This window comes from Bos taurus, chromosome 19 (assembly GCF_002263795.3).
Source record: "Bos taurus isolate L1 Dominette 01449 registration number 42190680 breed Hereford chromosome 19, ARS-UCD2.0, whole genome shotgun sequence".
Classification (NCBI taxonomy): domain Eukaryota; kingdom Metazoa; phylum Chordata; class Mammalia; order Artiodactyla; family Bovidae; genus Bos; species Bos taurus.
In genome coordinates, this window is record NC_037346.1 from 60,217,564 (window position 1) to 60,236,921 (window position 19,358).

Consider the following 19,358-nt stretch of genomic DNA (forward strand, 5'->3'; position numbering starts at 1 on the left):
TTGACCCAGCGCAACGTGAGAAGTTTCCATGGGCGCATGTCCACAGACACAGGGCAGGACTTGAAGATGTAACACGGTCATTTGAAAAAGCACAAACAGTGCCCTGATGCTAATGGTTTTCAAAAGCCAGGCTCCCCTGCCTTCGTTATCCATTTTCCTGGCTTCTGTTGAGTTTTGCTGGCGAGGGGGCCTTTTTCCTTACATGAGAACTTTGCTGTATTGATGACTTAAACGATATAATTCTGGGGAAGAAGAAACATAATGAAGTGTTTCCTTCCAGATCATTAGCATCAGAGCAAATAAATAAAGGAAAAACAAAACCTAAAATATCCTCTGCTAATGCCTTTTTTAACTACCTTTTGTCTGGGCTTAAAAAAATAGTAACCCATTAATAGTCATGAAAACACGATTTCTGGGGAAACAGCACATCTTATTTGTAGACACAGAGGTGAATGTGATTGCTGGCCAGAGGAACTACTCGGGGAATTCCTCATCATGGTTAAGATAAGTGGTTTTGATAGCTTTCTTGTGAGGTAACGACAGAGGAGCTGCGATCAACCCGTTAAGATTTTAGGCAAAACTGGCCACTAACAACTTTTAGTTTCCTGTTTTTAGTAGCCCTAAAAATGGTCTGGAAGGAGTTAAACTTTGGGCAAAGGCACATTCTTTAATCAATTCCATTACCCAGAGACACAATAGCTCCTGATGAGTTTACTCAATTTCACTACTACCCAGAACCCCATGCTCTAAATTCTACCTGAGTCTTCTTGCAGGAAAAATACCACCATTTAGCATTATTATCCCTGTTTGTGCTTAACACTGTTAGCCTCATGAAGCCAATAGTAGGAGAAAGAAAGAAAGAAGAAATCACCGAAGGACAACACAAACATCTCCTCTCACGCTGGGATATTTGTCCTGGTTGTCCTCTCTTTTCCACTTGTAATTTCTGACTGATCCTAGAACATTCTTGACTGAATCATTATGCTTTTTGCATTTTGGAGTTTCTTGGGATTTATATTTTCCCTACCCCAAATGGCAATAACTCTGCTGAAGTCTTCAGAGGTACTTTAAAATAATTTTTTTTTTTTTAATTTTATTTATTTGGCTGCGTTGGGTCTTAGGTGCAGCAGACAGGATCTTGGTTGCAGCGTGCAGACTCTCTGGAGTTCAGTGTTCTGGCTCCAGAGTGAGAGGGCTCAGTGGTTACAGCTTGTGGGCTTATCGGCTCTGTGGGGCATGGGATCTCAGCTCTCCTGAATAGGGATCGAATCCATTAAAGTGGATTGCATCTCCTGCTTTGCAAGGTGGGTTCTTAACCACTGGACCACCAGGGAAGTCACTAATTTTTATTTGATCTTCAACATTTTCTAATCAAGGTAAAGTCAGAGAACAATTGGGCTCCCTCCAAATTTTTTCTCAGATAATCACAAATATAAAATTGTATATAATTTAACGGCTAGAGACCACAGTAAGATTCAAAACAAAACCCTCAACTCTCGTGTATTCTATATCACTAAGATGAATGGAGTTTAAAATAGCTCCCTATTTAAGAATTTTTTAAATATATTCTCTACATGATTAAAAGGTAAGAACCTTTTCTAAGAATCTGCAATTACTCTTTGAAGTCTGCAAAGGTTGGACTATCTCCAAAGTGCATGAGAAGACCTGTTCTCTGTATTAGCCTATCTTCCTGGTGGCTCCGATGGTAAAGAACTTGCCTGCAACGCCAGAGACCCGGGTTCCATCTGGGTTGGGAAGATCCTCTGGAGAAGGGAATGGCAACCCACTTCAGTATTCCTGCCTGGAGAATCCCACGGACAGAGGAGCCTGGTGGGCTATAGTCCGTGGGGTTACAAAGAGTCAGACATGACTGAGCAGGCACACACATATGCATACATGGAGGAGATGTGCACAACACATATGCCGTGGTTTCTCACTCACTGCCCCGTTTACCCACAACAAAAAATTCTAGTGGACTCTGGATAATGCATAGGAATCCAAGGTGAGTCAAATGGACAAGGTAAGTGCATTTCATCTCCAAGTGGATACGCTCTGACATCCCTGAGAGGCTATATTGCCCATTCGAATTAGAAGCTATTTTTTTTTAACTTTTTATTTTGCATTGGAGTATAGCTGATTAATAATGTTGTGATAGTTTCGAGTGCACAGCAAAGGGTCTCAGCCGTACCTGTACAGGTATCCATCCCCCCCTCCCATCCAGGCAGCCACATGGATGGACTTAGAAATTATCATACTGAGTGAAATCTGAGAAAGAGAAATATCATATGAAATCATTTATGTGCAGAATCTAAAATGACCCAATTTCTTTCCTTTTTATGGCTGAGTAATATTCCATTGTTATATGCACTGCTGCTGCTGCTGCTAAGTTGCTTCAGTCATGTCCGACTTTTTGCTAACCCATGGACTGCAGGACGCCAGGCCTCCCTGTCCATCACCAACTCCCGGAGTTTACTCAAACTTATCTCCATTGAGTCGGTGATGCCACCCAACCATCGCATCCTCTGTCGTCCCCTTCTCCTCTTACCCTCAATCTTTCCGAGCATCAGGGTCTTTTCAAATGAGTCAGCCCTTTGCATCAGGTGGCCAAAGTATTGGAGTTTCAGCTTCAACATCAGTCCCTCCAATGAACATTCAGGACTGATTTCCTTTAGGATGGACTGGTTGGATCTCCTTGCAGTCCAAGGGACTCTCAAGAGACTTCTCCAATACCACAGTTCAAAAGTATCAATTCTTTCTTTATAGTCCAACTCTCATATCCATACATGACTTCTGGAAAAACCATAGCCTTGACTAGATGGACCTTTGTTGGCCAAATAATGTCTCTGCTTTTTAATATGCTGTCTAGGTTGGCCATAACTTTTTTTCCTAGGAGTAAGACTTTTTATTTCAAGGCTGCAGTCACCATCTGCAGTGATTTTGGAGCCCCCCAAAAATAAAGTCTGCCACTCACTGTTTGCATTGTTTCTCCATCTATTTGCCATGAAGTGATGGAAGCCAGATCTAGTCCCTTAAATCTATTTCTCACTTCTACTGTATAATTGTTAGGGATTTGATTTAGGTCATACCTAAATGGTCTAGTGGTTTTCCCTACTTCCTTCAATTTAAGTCTGAATTTGGCAATAAGGAGTTCATGATCTGAGCCACATTCAGCTCCCAGACTTGTTTTTGCTGACTGTATAGAGCTTCTCCATCTTTGGCTGCAAAGAATATAATCAGTCTGACTTTGGTATTGCCCATCTGGTGATGTCCATGTGTAGAGTCTTCTCTTGTGTTGTTGGAAGAGGGTGTTTGCTATGACCAGTGCATTCTCTTGGCAGAACTCTATTAGCCTTTGCCCTGCTTCATTCTGTACTCCAAGGCCAAATTGCCTGTTACTCCAGGTGTTTCTTGACTTCCTACTTTTGCATTCCAGTCCCCTATAATGAAAAGGACATCTTTTTGGGGTGTTAGTTCCAGAAGGTCTTGTAGGTCTTCATAGAACTGTTCAACTTCAGCTTCTTCAGCATTACTGGTCAGGTCATAGCTTTGGATTACCGTAATATTGAATGGCTTGCCTTGGAAATGAACAGAGATCATTCTGTCATTTTTGAGATTGCATCCAAGTACTGCATTTCAGACTCTTTTGCTGACTATGATGGCTACTCCATTTCTTCTAAGGGATTCCTGCCCACAGTAGTAGATATAATGGTCATCTGAGTTAAATTCACCCATTCCAGTCCATTTTAGTTTACTGATTCCTAGAATGTCGACATTCACTCTTGCCATCTCTTGTTTGACCACTTCCAATTTGCCTTGATTCATGGACCTAACGTTCCAGGTTCCTATGCGATATTGCTCTTTACAGCATCGGACCTTGCTTCCATCACCAGTCACATCCATAACTGGGTGTTGTTTTTGCTTTGGCTCCATCTCTTCATTCTTTTGGGAGTTATTTCTCCACTGATCTCCAGTAGCATATTGGGCACCTACCGACCTGGGGAGTTCATCTTTCAGTGTCCTATCTTTTTGCCTTTTCATACTGTTCATGGGGTTCTCAAGGCAGGAATACTGAGGTGGTTTGCCATTCCCTTCTCCAGTGGGCCACATTCTGTCAGATCTCTCCACCATGACCCGCCTGTCCTGCGTGGCCCTACACAGCATGGCTCATAGTTTCATTGAGTTAGACAAGGCTGTGGTCCGCGTGATCATATTGTTAGTTTTCTGTGATCGTGATGAATTCTAAGTTTCCATCTTCTCCCTTGGCTAGGTGCTTTTTACAGAACCAACCACACAGCATCATGCAGCGGTACTGATCCTATCTACTCCAGGGTCTTCCTCTCACCATTTGAAAGTGTGAGTCTACCTTCTCATGTATGAACCCATAATTATGAATCATAATTCAAATAACGGCTGGTATTGAGTTTTAAAAAAGACTAGAATGTTTCTTCTTGCATTGATCTCTAGGTTTTGGCAATTCTGAACAAGTGGCAGTGGAGTGAAATGTTACAGACTTTTGAGGAAACAGAGGAACTGTGCAAACACATAACTCAGTTGGCTTTTATTCTTCACTGTGGGTGTTTATATTGGATTCTTTTGAAATAAATTTCATTCAACTTTGCAAATGTTGCTTCTTTGGTAGCATGTTCTGAAGAGATGGAGTCCTTAAATGATAGCATTAAATGTGTATCATTTGTAGCATTTAATATATATCATGTGTAACATTTAACATGTATCATTTTTAACATTTAATGTGTATCTTTGTTCTTCATCAAGAACATGAAACCAAAGACTGGTTCTCTTGATTTCATTAAAAATGCATTGCCTTGTCCTTCGGAGCAGGTCTGTTGACTAATTAGATACTGACAGTTCTAAATGATGCTTTCCCGCCCGCTACCTTACCCTCGCCGGGTGGTTTATTATAAGTGCGTTGCTCTTCTCAGTTTTCCTCCCATACTGTTGTGAAGTGTTGCTATGAGGCAGCTGAACAGCTGCTCTGATTTCTCCAGAAGTGGCTGCATTCCAGGAGTGGGCAAAGCGAATTATGTAAATTTCATTTTTTTTTCAGGATTTCCTTGGAAACCAGAGATGCGGCTCCTGTTTGAATTGGACCTGAAGACAAGAACATGAAGTGGAACTCCGGTGGGGCTGGGGACAGTGCGGGATTCTGGGGATGACATTCAAAGTAGTTGCCTTCATTTTTGTATTTCAGATATACGTATTCAGCTTACAGGAGCTGCAAGAGCCCAAAGAAAGAACAGCAACACCGATGGCAGTTCCCAACCCCATCCTCACACCCACTGACCTAAACTGATCGAGGCCACTAAAAATGAGGAAGTAGTAAAATTCAGACTGTCTCCCCTCATGAACTTACAAAAGCTAAACTAAGTAGAAGTGCCAGCCAGTCTCTGGTTATTTCAATATATAAAAAGCCAGACAGGGGTGATTCAGCCCTAGTCTTCTCGTAAGGCACTCATTCTGGTCGATTGGTGGAGAGAGACCTTACTTTGTACTCAGTACTGTGTTAGATATTGAGAAAACAGTGATGAAAATCAGCGTACTCCTTGCTAGAGCCCACAGGGTAGAATAGGAAACTCTAGACACTGAAACCTTGCTGCAATAGAATGAGCAGTTTAGGAGCATATGAGGGCCAATGTGCAATCCTAAGGGAGCCCTGATTCTCCTGGATATTTCTGGAGTGTCTACTATAGCATGACACTTGCTAAATACTGGAGAACAGTTATTTAGGGATGGTTCTAAAAATGACTATCCACATGATACCAAACAAAACACGTCAAATAACCAGTTGCTTTGCTACATTATGCCAAATAACTCACCATCCAAAATATATTGCAGATAGAATGACCCAGATGTCTTGAACACATGAGAACATGACTAAGAAGACAGTTCTGACCCTTGAATTAATCTAAGAATCCGTTTAGAACCTTTGATCTCAGAAATATCAATTTTAAAAAACAAAGTTCCAAAGATTACAGAAACACACAAAATTAAATTTTTACAAAGGTGTGAGAATTTTTGAATTTCTTATTAGTGTATGATATTATATTTGTGCTGTTTCTACTCTTTTTACAGTTTTTATTTCTTTTTAACTTTATTATTATTTTCTATGTATTTTTTTCAAAGTTAGATGATTTTTTATTGTTATTTATACTTTTAATTGCATGTTGCTCTCTATTTTGGCTTCCCTGGAGGCTCAGAGGGTTAAGAATCTGCCTGAAATGCAGGAGACAGGTTCAATCCCTGGGTTGGGAAGATCCTCTGGAGAAGAGAATGGCAACCCACTCCAGTATTCTTGCCTGGAGAATTCCAAGGACAGAGGAACCTGCCTGGTTATAGTCCATGGGGTCACAGAGACGGGCATGATTGAGCGACTCACACACACACAACCTGGGGTCACAGAGACGGGCACGACTGAGAGACTCACACACACATAACCACAGGCTCACAGAGACGGGCACGACTGAGAGACTCACACACACATGCACACTTGCTTTACAATGTTGTATTCCTCCTGGTGTCGAACCAGCATCTCCTGCATTGCAGGTGGATTCTTTACCAACTGAGCTATTGGGGAAGCCCATAGAGTGTTCTTATATTCCAGTAATAAAAATATTTTGTTTTGTGGACTTCCAATAACTGACAAGTTGCCATCCTCTATAATTTACATGTGTTTTTTCCCCGAGTATTTTAATCATTACAAAATAAGCCTTTAGTTCTAGGTAGATGGGGTTTCCCTGGTAGCTCAGGCTGGTTTTATCCCTACGTTGGGAAGATCCCCTGGAGAAGGAAATGGCAGCCCACTCCAGTATGCTTGCCTGAAGAATCCCGTGGACAGAGGAGCCTGGTGGGCAAAGAGTCAGACATGACTGAGCGACTAAACAGGCACATTAGGTAGATGGGATTTGTTAATTCTCACTTGAAAAATAAAGAAGTAGAAATTTCTTTCTAATTAAACTTGGAATATGATTTTAGGGTTTGATGGCTTTGACTGATAGGTTTAGTAAATATATAGGTTTTTTTTTTTCTCCCTATAATTCTATGTCTTAGTTTTTAGCCAAAAAATAAAAATAAAAATTAGTTACCAAGCCTCTCACATGACGTTGTCAGATGACTCATATCTCCTTTGTCATTTCTAAGAATCGGTCGGGCCATTTGTTTTTCTCTCTTTCTTTTCCTCTTCCTGCTTACAAAGCTCTCAGCAATTCTTTAGGTATTGTTTGTATTCTCACAAAGAATACAGACACTCTAGCCAGAGATTGGGTAACTTTGTGAGGTCCTAACAAGGGCCTTCACATTTCTCTTCTCTATTATCTGTTTATTCTGGCCAGCACCCATGGCCCAAACCCAAGGCCTGAAGCCACTGCACTTGGAAGACCGATTCTCACAAGTCATACTCTTTCCAAGCAGGTCAGGAGATCGGGGTGGCTTCTGGTTTGTAAATATGTACCATCATTCCTTCTTGTTTTGAAAAGTGTGAATCTGTTCCAACGTGACTGGTAGATTAAGGATCCATTAGAGGATAACAAACTTTGCATCTATGAAGAAAACTGGGCACCAAAGAATTGATGCTCTTGAATTTTGATGCTGGAGAAGACTCTTGAGAGTCCTTGGACTGCAAGGAGATCCACCCAGTCCATCCCAAAGGAAATCAGCCCTGAATATTCATTGGAAGGACTGGTGCTGAAGCTGAAGCTCCAATACTTTGGTCACTTGATGAGAAGAACTGACTCATTGGAAAAGACCCTGATGCTGGGAAAGATTGAGGGCAGGAGGAGAAGGGGACGACAGAGGATGAGATGGCTGGATGGCGTTACCGACTCAATGGACATGAGTCTGAGCAAGCTCTGGGAGTTGGTGATGGACAGGGAGGCCTGACCTGCTGCGGTTCATGGGGTCACAAAGAGTTGGACACGACTGAGTGACTGAACTGAAACTGCATTTGCTTGGGTGAATGTGTTGCCAGTGTTCCTTTGTTTGTGAATAAGGAATGCTAAGTAAACGCAAAACTGCGCTGGTATGAACCAAACCAGCTGGGACTACACAAAGTCCATCCATAATCACACTTCACAAGGGCCCTGAGCCACACCTAACCACATCTGCTGTTACAACTTCCCCATTGCAGAGAAACATTGTTCCCACCACTCTCCAGTAACTCACAGCTGCTGTGACCAGCCCACTTCCATGAGCAACTGTCAGGTGCCACATTTGCCAGAGGATTTAAGTATTTCTTAACCATTTAACACGTGCTACCATTTTGGTTGAGTTTCTCTGGTGGCTCAGTGGTAAAGAATGCGCTTGCCAATACAGGAGACAGGGGTTCAACCTCTGGGTTGGGAAGATCCCCTGGAGGAGGAAATGGCAACTCACTTCAGTATCCTTGCCTGAAGAATCCCATGGACAGAGGAGTCTGGCAGGGTTGCAAAAGAGTCAGCCACAACTTTGCTACTAAACAATAAAAATCACCATTTTGGTTGGGTGTCTATGCTTTCTTTAGTAATTTTTTTTTTAGTGAGTTCTCATTAAATTCAGGAACAGTGTGTCCCAAGCTCAATGGATCCAAAGCCTTGTGGGTTTTACTGCAGGCTTTTGCATACAGCGGTGATTTGGAGGAACACACACCAAATTGGGCTTCCCTGGTGGCTCAGTTGATAAAGAAACCACCTGCAATGCAGGAGACCCCGGTTTGATTCCTGAGTCGGGAAGATCCACTAGAGAAGGGATAGGCTACCCACTCCAGTATTCTTGGGCTTCCCTTGTGGCTCAGCTGATAAAGATTCCTCCTGCAACAAGGGAGACCTAGGTTCCATCCCTGGGTGGGGAAGATCCCCTGGAGAAGGGGAAGGCTACCCGCTCCCGTATTCTGACCTGGAGACTTCCATGCACTTGTATTCCATGGGGTCACAAACAGCCGGACATGACTGAGCGATTTCTTTCACTTTTCATACACCAAATTATAGCAGAACCGACTGTGTATGCAAACCGAAAGATACGAGTAGGGCAGCGTGTGTGCCTTGAGTGTGAGGAAGAAAGACACCAATGAACTTATCTACAAAGTGGAAATGGACTCACAGGCACAGAGGACCGGCTTGTGGTTATCAGTATGGAGGTAAGGTGGGAGAGGGATGAGCTGGGGTTTGGGACCAGCAGATACAAAGTATTAAAGAATGGATACACAAGGTCCTATTTACAACACAGAGAACTATACTCAATATTCTATGATAAACCATAATTGAAAATAATATAAAAAAGAATGTATGTAATGTGTGTAACTGAATCTCTTTGTTGTGCAGCAGAAACTAACACAACATCTTGAGTCAACTATGAAAGTGAAAGCATTAACCACTCAATCGTGTCTGACTCTTTGAGACCCCCATGGATTATAGCCCTCCAGGCTCCTCTGTGGAATTCTCCAGGCAAGAATACTGGATGGGTTGCCATTTCTTTCTCCAGGGGATCTTCCTGACCCAGGGACCGAATCTGGGTCTCCTGCACTCTTCAGTGTCTGAGCCACCAGGGAAGCCTATACTTCAATTTAATTTAATTTAAATTTATTTATTTTAATTGGAGGCTAATTACTTTACAATATTGTATTGGTTTTGCCATACATCAACATGAATCCACCACAGGTGTACATGTGTTCCCAATCCTGAACCCCCCTCCCACCTCCCTCCCCATACCATCCCTCTGGGTAATCCCAGTGCACCAGCCCCAAGCATCCTGTATCCTGCATCAAACCTGGACTGATGATTCATTTCTTATATGATATTATACATGTTTCAATGCCATTCTCCCAAATCATCCTACCCTCTCCCTCTCCCACAGAGTCCAAAAGACTGTTTTTTTAAAAAAGGAGGAATGTCATTAAGACACTCACCTAAAATTTGTTATAAACCATTAATAATGCTGGCATTAATTGTGTCCTGTAAGAACATTGCCCTAAGCCTTGTGTATGTATCACCAAATCAATCCTCATGGCAAAATTACTAAGGGAGCATTGCTGTGCAGGGAGAATTGCTCTCTCTTGACTGGGTGTGAGGGCAAAGCTTCTGCCTTCTCATTACCTGGGAGCTGGCCGCCTCTGCTCTGACTTGAGCTCTGAGGAGCTCCTCCAGCTTCCGTCCATTCTTCCTTTCTTCCCCATCACCCCGTCCGGTGTGCGTTATTGGATGCCGGACCGCTCTCATCACCTCTCCCATGGACCCACAGATCGTCCATGGGAGGCAGTCACGCTTCATTCTTCCTGAAGCAGCTGGAAAGGCAGAGAAATCCCATGGAACAGCATCTCCTCTCTCCCTTGTTGTTTAGTGGTTGAGTCACGTCCAGCTCTTTGCGACTCCATGAACTGTAGCCTGCCAGGCTCCTCTGTCTGTGGAATTCTCCGGCCAAGAACAGTGGAGCTGGTTGCCATGCCCTCCTCCAGGGGATCTTCCTGACCCAGGTCTCCTGCGTTGGCAGGCAGATTCTTTATCACTGAGCCACCTGGGAAGCCGTCTCTCTCACCACAGGGGCTACAGATCCCTCGTTATGTAGGTCTCCCAGGTACAGGCAGGGCCCAGTGTGCTCTCCTGATCAGCCCTTGGAATCACAGCACACGCTGTCCAAACAGGCCTTTGGGAGGTTTGAGATGAGGTGGTCAGGCCAACCTCTCAGGACTAGGGAGGAACAGAGTAAGATGGATGGATGCACTGTTTCACAAAACACATTCTTGAAAAATTTCCCTCCCTACTCTCTTGGTTCTTTTTTTTTTTTTCAATTGGAGGATAATGGCTTATAATATTGTGTTGGTCTCTGCCATACATCAACATGAATCAGCCATAGGCATACACATGTCCCCTCCCTTCTGAACCCCCTCCCGTCTCCCCTCCCCACCCCACCCCTCTGGGTTGTCCCAGGGCACTGGGTTGAGCTCCCTGCATCAAACAGCAAATTCCCACCTGCTGCATTTCACAGATGGTAATATATATTTTTCCAAGCTATTCTCTTAGTTTGACCCACCCTCTCCCCGCAGGTCACTGCAGCACTTTTTACAATAAGTAGGACTTGGAAGCAACCGAGATGCCAATTGACAGATGAATGGATACAGAAACTTTGGGTACATATATACAGTGGGATATTACTCCACTATCAAAAAGAACACACCTGAGCCAGTCCTAGTGAGATGGATGAACATAGAGCCTATTAGAAGAGTGAAGTCAGAAAGAGAAAGATGAATACTGTATATTAACATATGCATATAAATCTAGAAAGATGGTGCTACAGACCTATTTGCAGGGAAGCAGTGGAGATGGAGACATAGGTTGTTGTTTTTTATTATAATTTTTATTGAGGTATAGATGGCTCATCTGGTAAAGAATCCGCTTGCAATGTGGGAGACCTGGGTTCCGTCCCTGGGTTGGGAAGATGCCCTGGAGAAGGGAAAGGCTACCCACTCTAGTATTCTGGCCTGGAGAATTCCAAGGACTGTATAGCCCACAGGGTCGCAGAGCGTCCGACATGAGCAACTTTCACTTTCTCTTTTCATAGTTGACTTACAGTGTTGTGTTAGTTTCGGGTGTACAGCAGAGTGACTCAATAATGCCTACAGATATATCTACTTTTTCAGATTCTTTTCCCTTATAGATTACTATAAAATACTAAGCAGAATTCCCTGTGCTATACCGTAGGTCCTTGATGCTTATCTGTTTTATATATTGGAGTGTGTATCTGTTATGCCCAGCCTCCTAGCGTATCCCTCCCCACACACATCTCCCCTTTGGTAATCGTGTTTGTTTTCTATGTCTGTGAGTCTATTCTGTTCCGTATATGGTTCATTTGTATCTTTCCTTTTTTTTTTAAGATTCCGCATAAAAGCCATATCACGTGAGAGCTGTCTTTGTCTTGGTTCTCTTTGTTCTCAAAGGAGGCGAGGTGACTCACCTGCGGTGCGACAGGTCTGACTTTTCCACTGAAAATCTGCACACGGTACGCAGGGACTTTCAATAGCTCCCGTCTGGCAACCTTTTCAGACCAGGAAACTCGGGGAGAATGGGCGTGCGAGTCCCCGGCTTCCTCAAACACTGGAGCAGGGTTAATGAGAAGAAAGAGAGAGAATTACACAAGCTGAATGTTCCCACTAAAAGATATTTGATGTGGCTAAGAAACACGGTTTGGGGCTGTGGGCTTAGCGTGTGGGAAGAACTTTCTTAACTGGATGTTTTGTAAAGGCTTATATTAACCCCTGGTGGCTCAGATGGTAAAACATCTGCCTACAACGCGGGAGACCTGTGTTCAATCCCTGGGTTGGGAAGGTCTCCTGGAGAAGGAAATGGCAACCCAGTTCAGTATTCTTGCCCGGAAAATCCCATGGATGGAGGAGCCTGGTAGGCTACAGTCCATGGGTCACAAAGAGTCAGACACGACTGAGCAATTTCACTCACTCACATTAACCCAGGGCTTCCCAGGTGGCGCTAGTGGTGAAGAAGCTGCTGGCCAATGCAGGAGACACAAGTTCGATCCCTGAGTCAGGATGATCTCCTGCAGGAGGAAATGGCAACACAGTCCCGTATTCTTGCCTGGGAAATCCCATGGACGGAGGAGCCTGGCGGGCTTCCGTCCACGGGGTTGCAAAAAGAGTGGGACATGACTGAGTGACTGAGCACGCATGTTAACACAAGCAGATTTGTGCCCTCATGCCTTCGGTTCATAACTGCCCTGGCAGGGCTGCAGACTTTTTAATCTGCGATGCTAAGTGTGTGGTGCTTCCTATGGTGAGTCTGTCCGCAGTGAAGCAACTGTTTCCATAGAAACAGGGATGCAGGTACAGATGGCCTCAAAGGGATGGTGCCCAGGCTCTACCTGCCAAATGGGAACAGCCTCCAGCTGTGGTCCTGGCCTTGAGCCATGGACCAAGAGGGTTTCTGAGGACAGCCAGGCCACTCAGACCCCAGGCAGGGCCTGCAAGCCACGTGGATGGTGTCAGTAAGTCACTGCTGCCTCATCGGTGAGCTCGCCAGATGCTGGCCACACAGGTGGTCTCCAAGCAGAGATGCAGGTTCTGTGTGGGCCTCAGCTGAGTCATCAACATGCCCCTAGCAGGTGCAGGAAGCCTCAGCAGGGAGCTCCATACCTCGGAGTACGGCTTGTCCTCAGCAAAAGTCAGCCATAAGGGGAACACCCACACTGTATACCAGTGCTTTGAGCCATTAGGAGTGCTCAGTCTCAAAGCCATGCCTGATGCTTTGCAACCCCATAGACTGTAGCCCACCAGGCTCCTCTGTCCATGGGGTTTCCCAGGCAAGAATCCTGGAGTGGGTTGCCACGCCCTCCCCCAGGGGATCTTCCTGACCTGGGGATCGAACCTGCGTCTCTTGCATCTCCTACATGTGCAGGTGGTATGTGTGGAAGCCCGTAATATTAGGCGGCTGAACCATAATTTTTGTGCCACACTGAGTTCTGGGTGCGGCAGCAAGACAAGTCTTTAAAGTATAGGTGGTAGGCCTAAGTAGGCAGTTCTGAATCAGCCAAAAGAGAGAGAGAGAGAAAAAAAAATCAGCCTTGCCATCCTGTCTCTTTTCCACTGGCTCCAAAATTACCTCCCAATACAGGTCCTTAAGTGGGGACTGAATTAGGGAAAAATTTAAACGTGGAAATTGAGTCACTAAGTCATGTCCGATTCCTTGTGGTCTATACCCTACCAGGCTCCTCTGTCCATGGAATTTCAGGCAAGAATACTGGAATGAGTTGCCATTTCCTAACTCCAGGGGATCTTCCCGAAACAGGGGTCGAACCTGCATCTCTCCGGTGTTCCTGATTGGCAAGGGATCCTTTACCACTAGTGCCAACTGGGAAGCCCAAGGTACCTTGCACCCAAGCAACTCAAAACCAGGAAACAGTGGAAAGACCACTTTGAAACAGAGTTGAAAACTCATGGCTGCACTCGGAAGACTCGAGGTAGATGCACACCCAGAGCTGTGGAACCATGAGCCTCAAGGGATAAGTGCAAATTAGCAGGCTGTGGACAGATGGATACGAAAGAAGAAAAGATGCAAAGAGAGCTGAAAGCAAAGTTTTAATTTGGCAAGAAAGCAGTGATGTCTAAGAGACTAAAAAGTGAGTTTTTCCTCCCGGGTATAGCAGGTAAGTCGTGCCAAAAATAACCATCTGTATCGCAAGGAGCTTACTCTCAGCTGAGCAAGTTTGCACATCACAGATTGTAGACAAGTGTTCTGAACTGAGAGCCATGCCAATGGTAATAAATCCAAGATGTTCTTTGTTTGCTCAGACAAAGCTGGGTGTCTTCTACAGTTCCTTTGCAATGCTAGGTTCTGAAACCATAATATTTCCTGAGATTAATCTCTAGTAGCTGAGGACAATCTTGTTTTCTAAATTTGTTGGTGATAAGGATGTGGGGTTATTTCTATTAGAGTCTTTCAAGAAAGGTCGTGGCATTGGAGTCTTCATGTTGAAAGAATTTCATTTCCAGAATCCCAAAGAAGCTACCCGCATTGCTGAGCAAAACACCCCAGGATACAGCTGCTGAATGAATAGTAACTCTAGATTGGTATCAAGTACACTTCAAGTCAGAGTAGAATGAGAAGCTAAATTGGATATTTTAGAATATATGACATTTTTGTTGGATCTTTGGTGTGCAAAGGGAAGAGAACTCGGTGCAGGGTTAATTCTTTCGGATGCTCCTATACTGTACATAAAACACAAACTTGAACTCACAAGAGGCATACTCTTTGAATCAATTCCCTCCAAGAATCTCTAGTTTGGAGATACTTCATTACTGAGCCATAAGATTGTCACTTGGAGAAGGCAATGGCACCCCACTCTGGTGCTCCTGCCTGGAGAATCCCGTGGATGGAGGAGCCTGGAAGGCTGCAGTCCATGAGGCTGCTGAGGGTAGGACATGACTGAGTGACTTTACTTTCACTCTTCACTTTCATGCATTGGAGGAGGAAATGGCAACCCACTCCAGTGTTCTTGCCTGGAGAATCCCAGGGACGGGGGAGCCTGGTGCGCTGCCGTCTATGGGGTCGCACAGAATCGGGCACAACTGAAGTGACTTAGCAGCAGCAGCAGCAAGATTGTCACTTAATCTTTTTGCAGTACCCTGATATGCTACTTTGGGTCATGTGGTTGGACACAGTTTGAAATGAGAAATAGAAGGGGGCCTGACTTTCCAGCTTTTATTTTATTTAGCATTTTGTTCCGACCCATTTCAGAGCATCCTGAGAGGACCACGTGAACTGCTCACTTGTGGATCTAAGAAGAGACCCAGAATGGGTGTGGCTGGTACTGGAGGGGCCCATGAAATTGAAGACAAGACTGTCCTCAAAAATCAAGGCACTGGTTCTTCCCTGATGGACTTAATGTCTAAGCAACAATGGATTATGACCTCAGAAACCTGGATCAATCATTCTTTGCAGCTTCAGAAGTTCCTCCCAATAACATGTGTGATCCTTCCTACCCTTTAATCACTTCCACCGGAAGAGACAAAGTTGTTTATCAGATCAGCCACTTCGAGGAGCATAATTTGGTCATGCTGACATCAGCTCTTCTTTTCTTTCTTTTTTCCTCTTTCCTCATCCCTAAGAAGTAAAGCTCCTCCCTCCCTCAGTCTGACCTTGGTGGTCTTTGCCTTGCACGTCCAGTCTGGCATGGACACGGCGTGCTTGTATGTTCCATTCAGAGTCACTAAATACATCCATCTGGCTCTGACACTAAGCTCCATCCTCTTCCATAAGTTTTATCATTAATCCAGGTGATAATTTGAACCTACCAGCTTACTTTTGTGCAATATTTTCTCAATTTCCTCAGAACTTGGGTTTGGAAAAGGGATGCTCTGTATTAAGCTGGTCAAATTCCCTATAACTAACATGGGTCTCGATTTGCAGATAAGATGAATGGATTTTTGTGAGAGAGACAGGCTTAACAAGTTCACGGCATTAGTGAAGAAATGGAGCCAATATCTAGGCAAAGTCCGACTGGTTTTATGTGTGTTCAGTTGGGTCGGACTCTCTGAGACCCCATGAACTGTAGCCCACCAGGCTCCTCTGTCTGTGGGATTTCCCAGGCAAGAATACTGGAGTGGGTTGCCATTTCTTTCTTCAGGGGATCTTCCAACCCAGGGACTGAACCCAGATCTCCTGCACTGCAGGCAGATTCTTTACTGTCTGAGCCCCCAGGGAAGCATTTATTTGGTGGCAAACAGAAATGGGATGAGTTAGGAGTCAGAACCCTTTGCCCCTTTGAGATAAGAGTAACTGAAAAAGAGTGTGTGTAAAGGAGGGTGGAGAAGAGAGAAGAGCTGGAGAAGCAGCCAGGGGTGAGGGGAGAGAACGTTTGCATGGGTGGCCTTCTCACTGATGTGGATCCACCCTTCTAAGGCTCCACGGGGAAGAAGTGATCATGAAAAACATGACAGTCGTGACCCAGAGAATCCCATGGTAGAGGTGGGGAAATAAGGTAAGGCTTAGCTCAGTATATACATATGTTAATGTTTATTATTTTTACTTATTTGTACCCATCAGTTAAGAAAAAGCCTATGACATCTCTGGTACTGCTCTCCTTTTTAAAGAACATTTCTTTGTGGTACATATTTGATCTCATGCACTGAATGAGCTGTGCAAAGATGTTCAAACTCAAAGCAAGATTCTGTTCAGTTCAGTCACTCAGTCATGTCCGACTCTTTGCGACCCCATGGACTGCAGCACACCAGGCCTCTCTGTCCATCACCAACTCCCGGAGTTTACTCAACCTCATATCCATTGAGTCAGTGATGCTATCCAATCATCTCATCCTCTGTCCTCCCCTTCTCCTCCCACCTTCAATCGTTCCCAGCATCAGGGTCTTTTGCAATGAGTCAGTTCTTCACATCAGGTGGCCAAACTATTGGAGTATCAGCTTCAGCATCGGTCCTTCCAATGAATATTCAGGACTTATTTCCTTTAGGATGGACTGGTTGGATCTCCTTGCAGTCCAAGGGACTCTCAAGAGTCTTCTCCAACACCACAGTTCAAAAGCATCAATTCCGTGGTGCTAAGCTTCCTTAACAGTCCAACTCTCACATCCATACATAATTACTGGAAAAACCATAGCTTTAACTAAACAGACCTTTGTGGCAAAGTAATGTCTCTGTTTTCTAATATGCTGTCTAGTTTGGTCATAGCTCTTCTTCCAAGGAGAAAGCATCTTTTAATTTTGTGGCTGTAGTCAACATCTGCAGTGATTTTGGAGCCCAAGAAACTAAAGTCTCTCACTGTTTCCATTGTTTCCCCATCTATTTGCCATGAAATGATGAGACCAGATGCCATGATCTTAGTTTTCTGAATGTTGAATTTTAAGCCAACTTTTTCACTCTCCATTTTCATTTTCGTCAAGAAGCTCTTTAGTTCTTCTTTGCTTTCTGCCATAAGGGTGGTGTCATCTGCATATCTGAGGTTATTTTTATTTCTCCCATCAATCTTGATTCTAGCTTGTGCTTCATCTAGCCCAGCGTTTCTCATGATGTACTCTGCATAGAAGTTAAATAAGCAATGTGATAATATACAGCCTTGACCTATTCCTTTTCCAGTTTGGAACCAGTCTGTTGTTCCATGTCCAGTTCTAACTGTTGCTTTTTGACCTGCATACAGATTTCTCAGGAGGCAGGTCAGGTAGTCTGGTGTTCCCATCTCTTTAAGAATTTTCCACAGTTTGTTGTGATCCATACAGTCAAAGGCTTTGGCATAGTCAATAAAGCAGAAATAGATGTTTTTCTGGAACTCTCTTGCTTTTTCAATGATCCAACAGATGTTGGCAATTTGATCTCTGGTTCCTCTGCCTTTTCTAAATCCAGCTTGAACATCTGGAAGTTCATGGTTCACATACTGTTGTGGCTTGGAGAATTTTGAGCAATATTTTGCTAGCATGTGAGATGAGTTCAGTTGTGTAGTTTGATCATTCTTTGACATTGCCTTTCTTTGGGATTGGAATGAAAACTGACCTTTTCCAGTCCTGTGGCCACTGCTGAGTTTTCCAAATTTGCTGGCATATTGAGTGCAGCACTTTCACAGCATCATCTTTTAGGATTTGAAATAGTTCAACTGGAATTCCATCACCTCTACTAGCTTTGTTCATAGTGCTACTTCCTAAGGCCCACTTGACTTCATATTGACTTCACAAGATTGACCTAAATCAAACAAAAAGAAAAAAAAAAAAACACAAATATTTTCAGCCTCATAGAGCTGCGGGAACCAGACACCTCATTAGAAGTCAATTAACTAAAAACCACCAAGAATTGGATAAGGATTTGTCTTACTTTGGACACGGCAGTGATTTAACTGGAGAGAACACCAAGAACCGTCCTTCCAGGGTGATTAGCATAGCCATTAAGCATTGGTTCAGATTAGGACTGACGCTGAAGGGAGAGAAGAGGCTGGAGTCACAGCGCCCCTGCAGGCAGTTAGAAAGGAGGTCTGTGGAAGACAGAAAGGATGGAGTGAAATTGTCGGGTGAAGAGTCTAGTTCTTCAGGTGCATATTTAGTTTCTAAAATTCTGCATCTCTCTGGTTTAAATATCGGGAGGTTTGGGTTTTTAAGGAATGTTAAAGAGAGTACAAGAGGGCTTCAGTGAGGCTCTATTTGAAAATTTCTTAACAGTTTTTGAACATCCACAGCCAATAAGTGATGAGTCAGTCCAAAAGAGCATAATAAAAATAATCTCAGCAAGTAATGATATCCATCTATTGCTTCTGTCTACAATGTATTCATTGAAAAGTAGAGAGCATGGTCAAAAGTTTCTCAGAGTTTCTCTGGCTAAAATTTTGTAACATGGCTATATCCATCTATATGATACATATAGTCTACATAGAAATATATAAAATTATGTATTTCTAAAACAAATATTAAAATATATAGGTACTAGAGATAAGACACTAAAAGAAAATCTTTGATACACAGGAAAACAAAAAAGTCACTGATTTTATTTATTTTTAGTGTCTTTGTCTTAACTTCTAGAAAATGACCCAACTTTACCATCAGCAAATCTTTGTGCGAAAAAATAATTCTGGTACTAATTATGTATCATTTGGGTTATTTAAGCTTCTCCCAGGGAAAATGTGTTTCAAATATATTTCATATTTGTCTGCTGCTCCAGGGGCCCTTGTGCTGTGCTATGCACAGTCCTTTTTGACTCTTCTGTGAGCCCCTGGACTGCAGCCTGCCAGGCTCCTCTGTCCACGGGATTCTCCAGGCAAGAAGACTGGAGTGGGTTGCCATGCCCTCCTCCGGGGGATCTTCCTGACCCAGGGATCCAATCCATGTCTCTTGTGCCTCCTTCATTGGCAGGCAGGTTCCTTACCACTGGCGCCACCTGG

General features: G+C 43.8%; 1 long non-coding RNA gene across 1 annotated transcript; it reads right to left on the reverse strand.

Annotated features, from left to right (window-relative positions):
- Positions 1-16,479: 16,479 nt before the first annotated feature.
- On the reverse strand, positions 16,480-18,822 carry LOC132342991 (uncharacterized). The gene is made up of 2 exons (XR_009491621.1): positions 18,302-18,822; positions 16,480-18,172 (listed from the first exon to the last, which is right to left on the reverse strand). It is a non-coding gene; the product is annotated as an uncharacterized lncRNA (long non-coding RNA).
- Between the last annotated feature and the right edge of the window lie 536 nt (positions 18,823-19,358).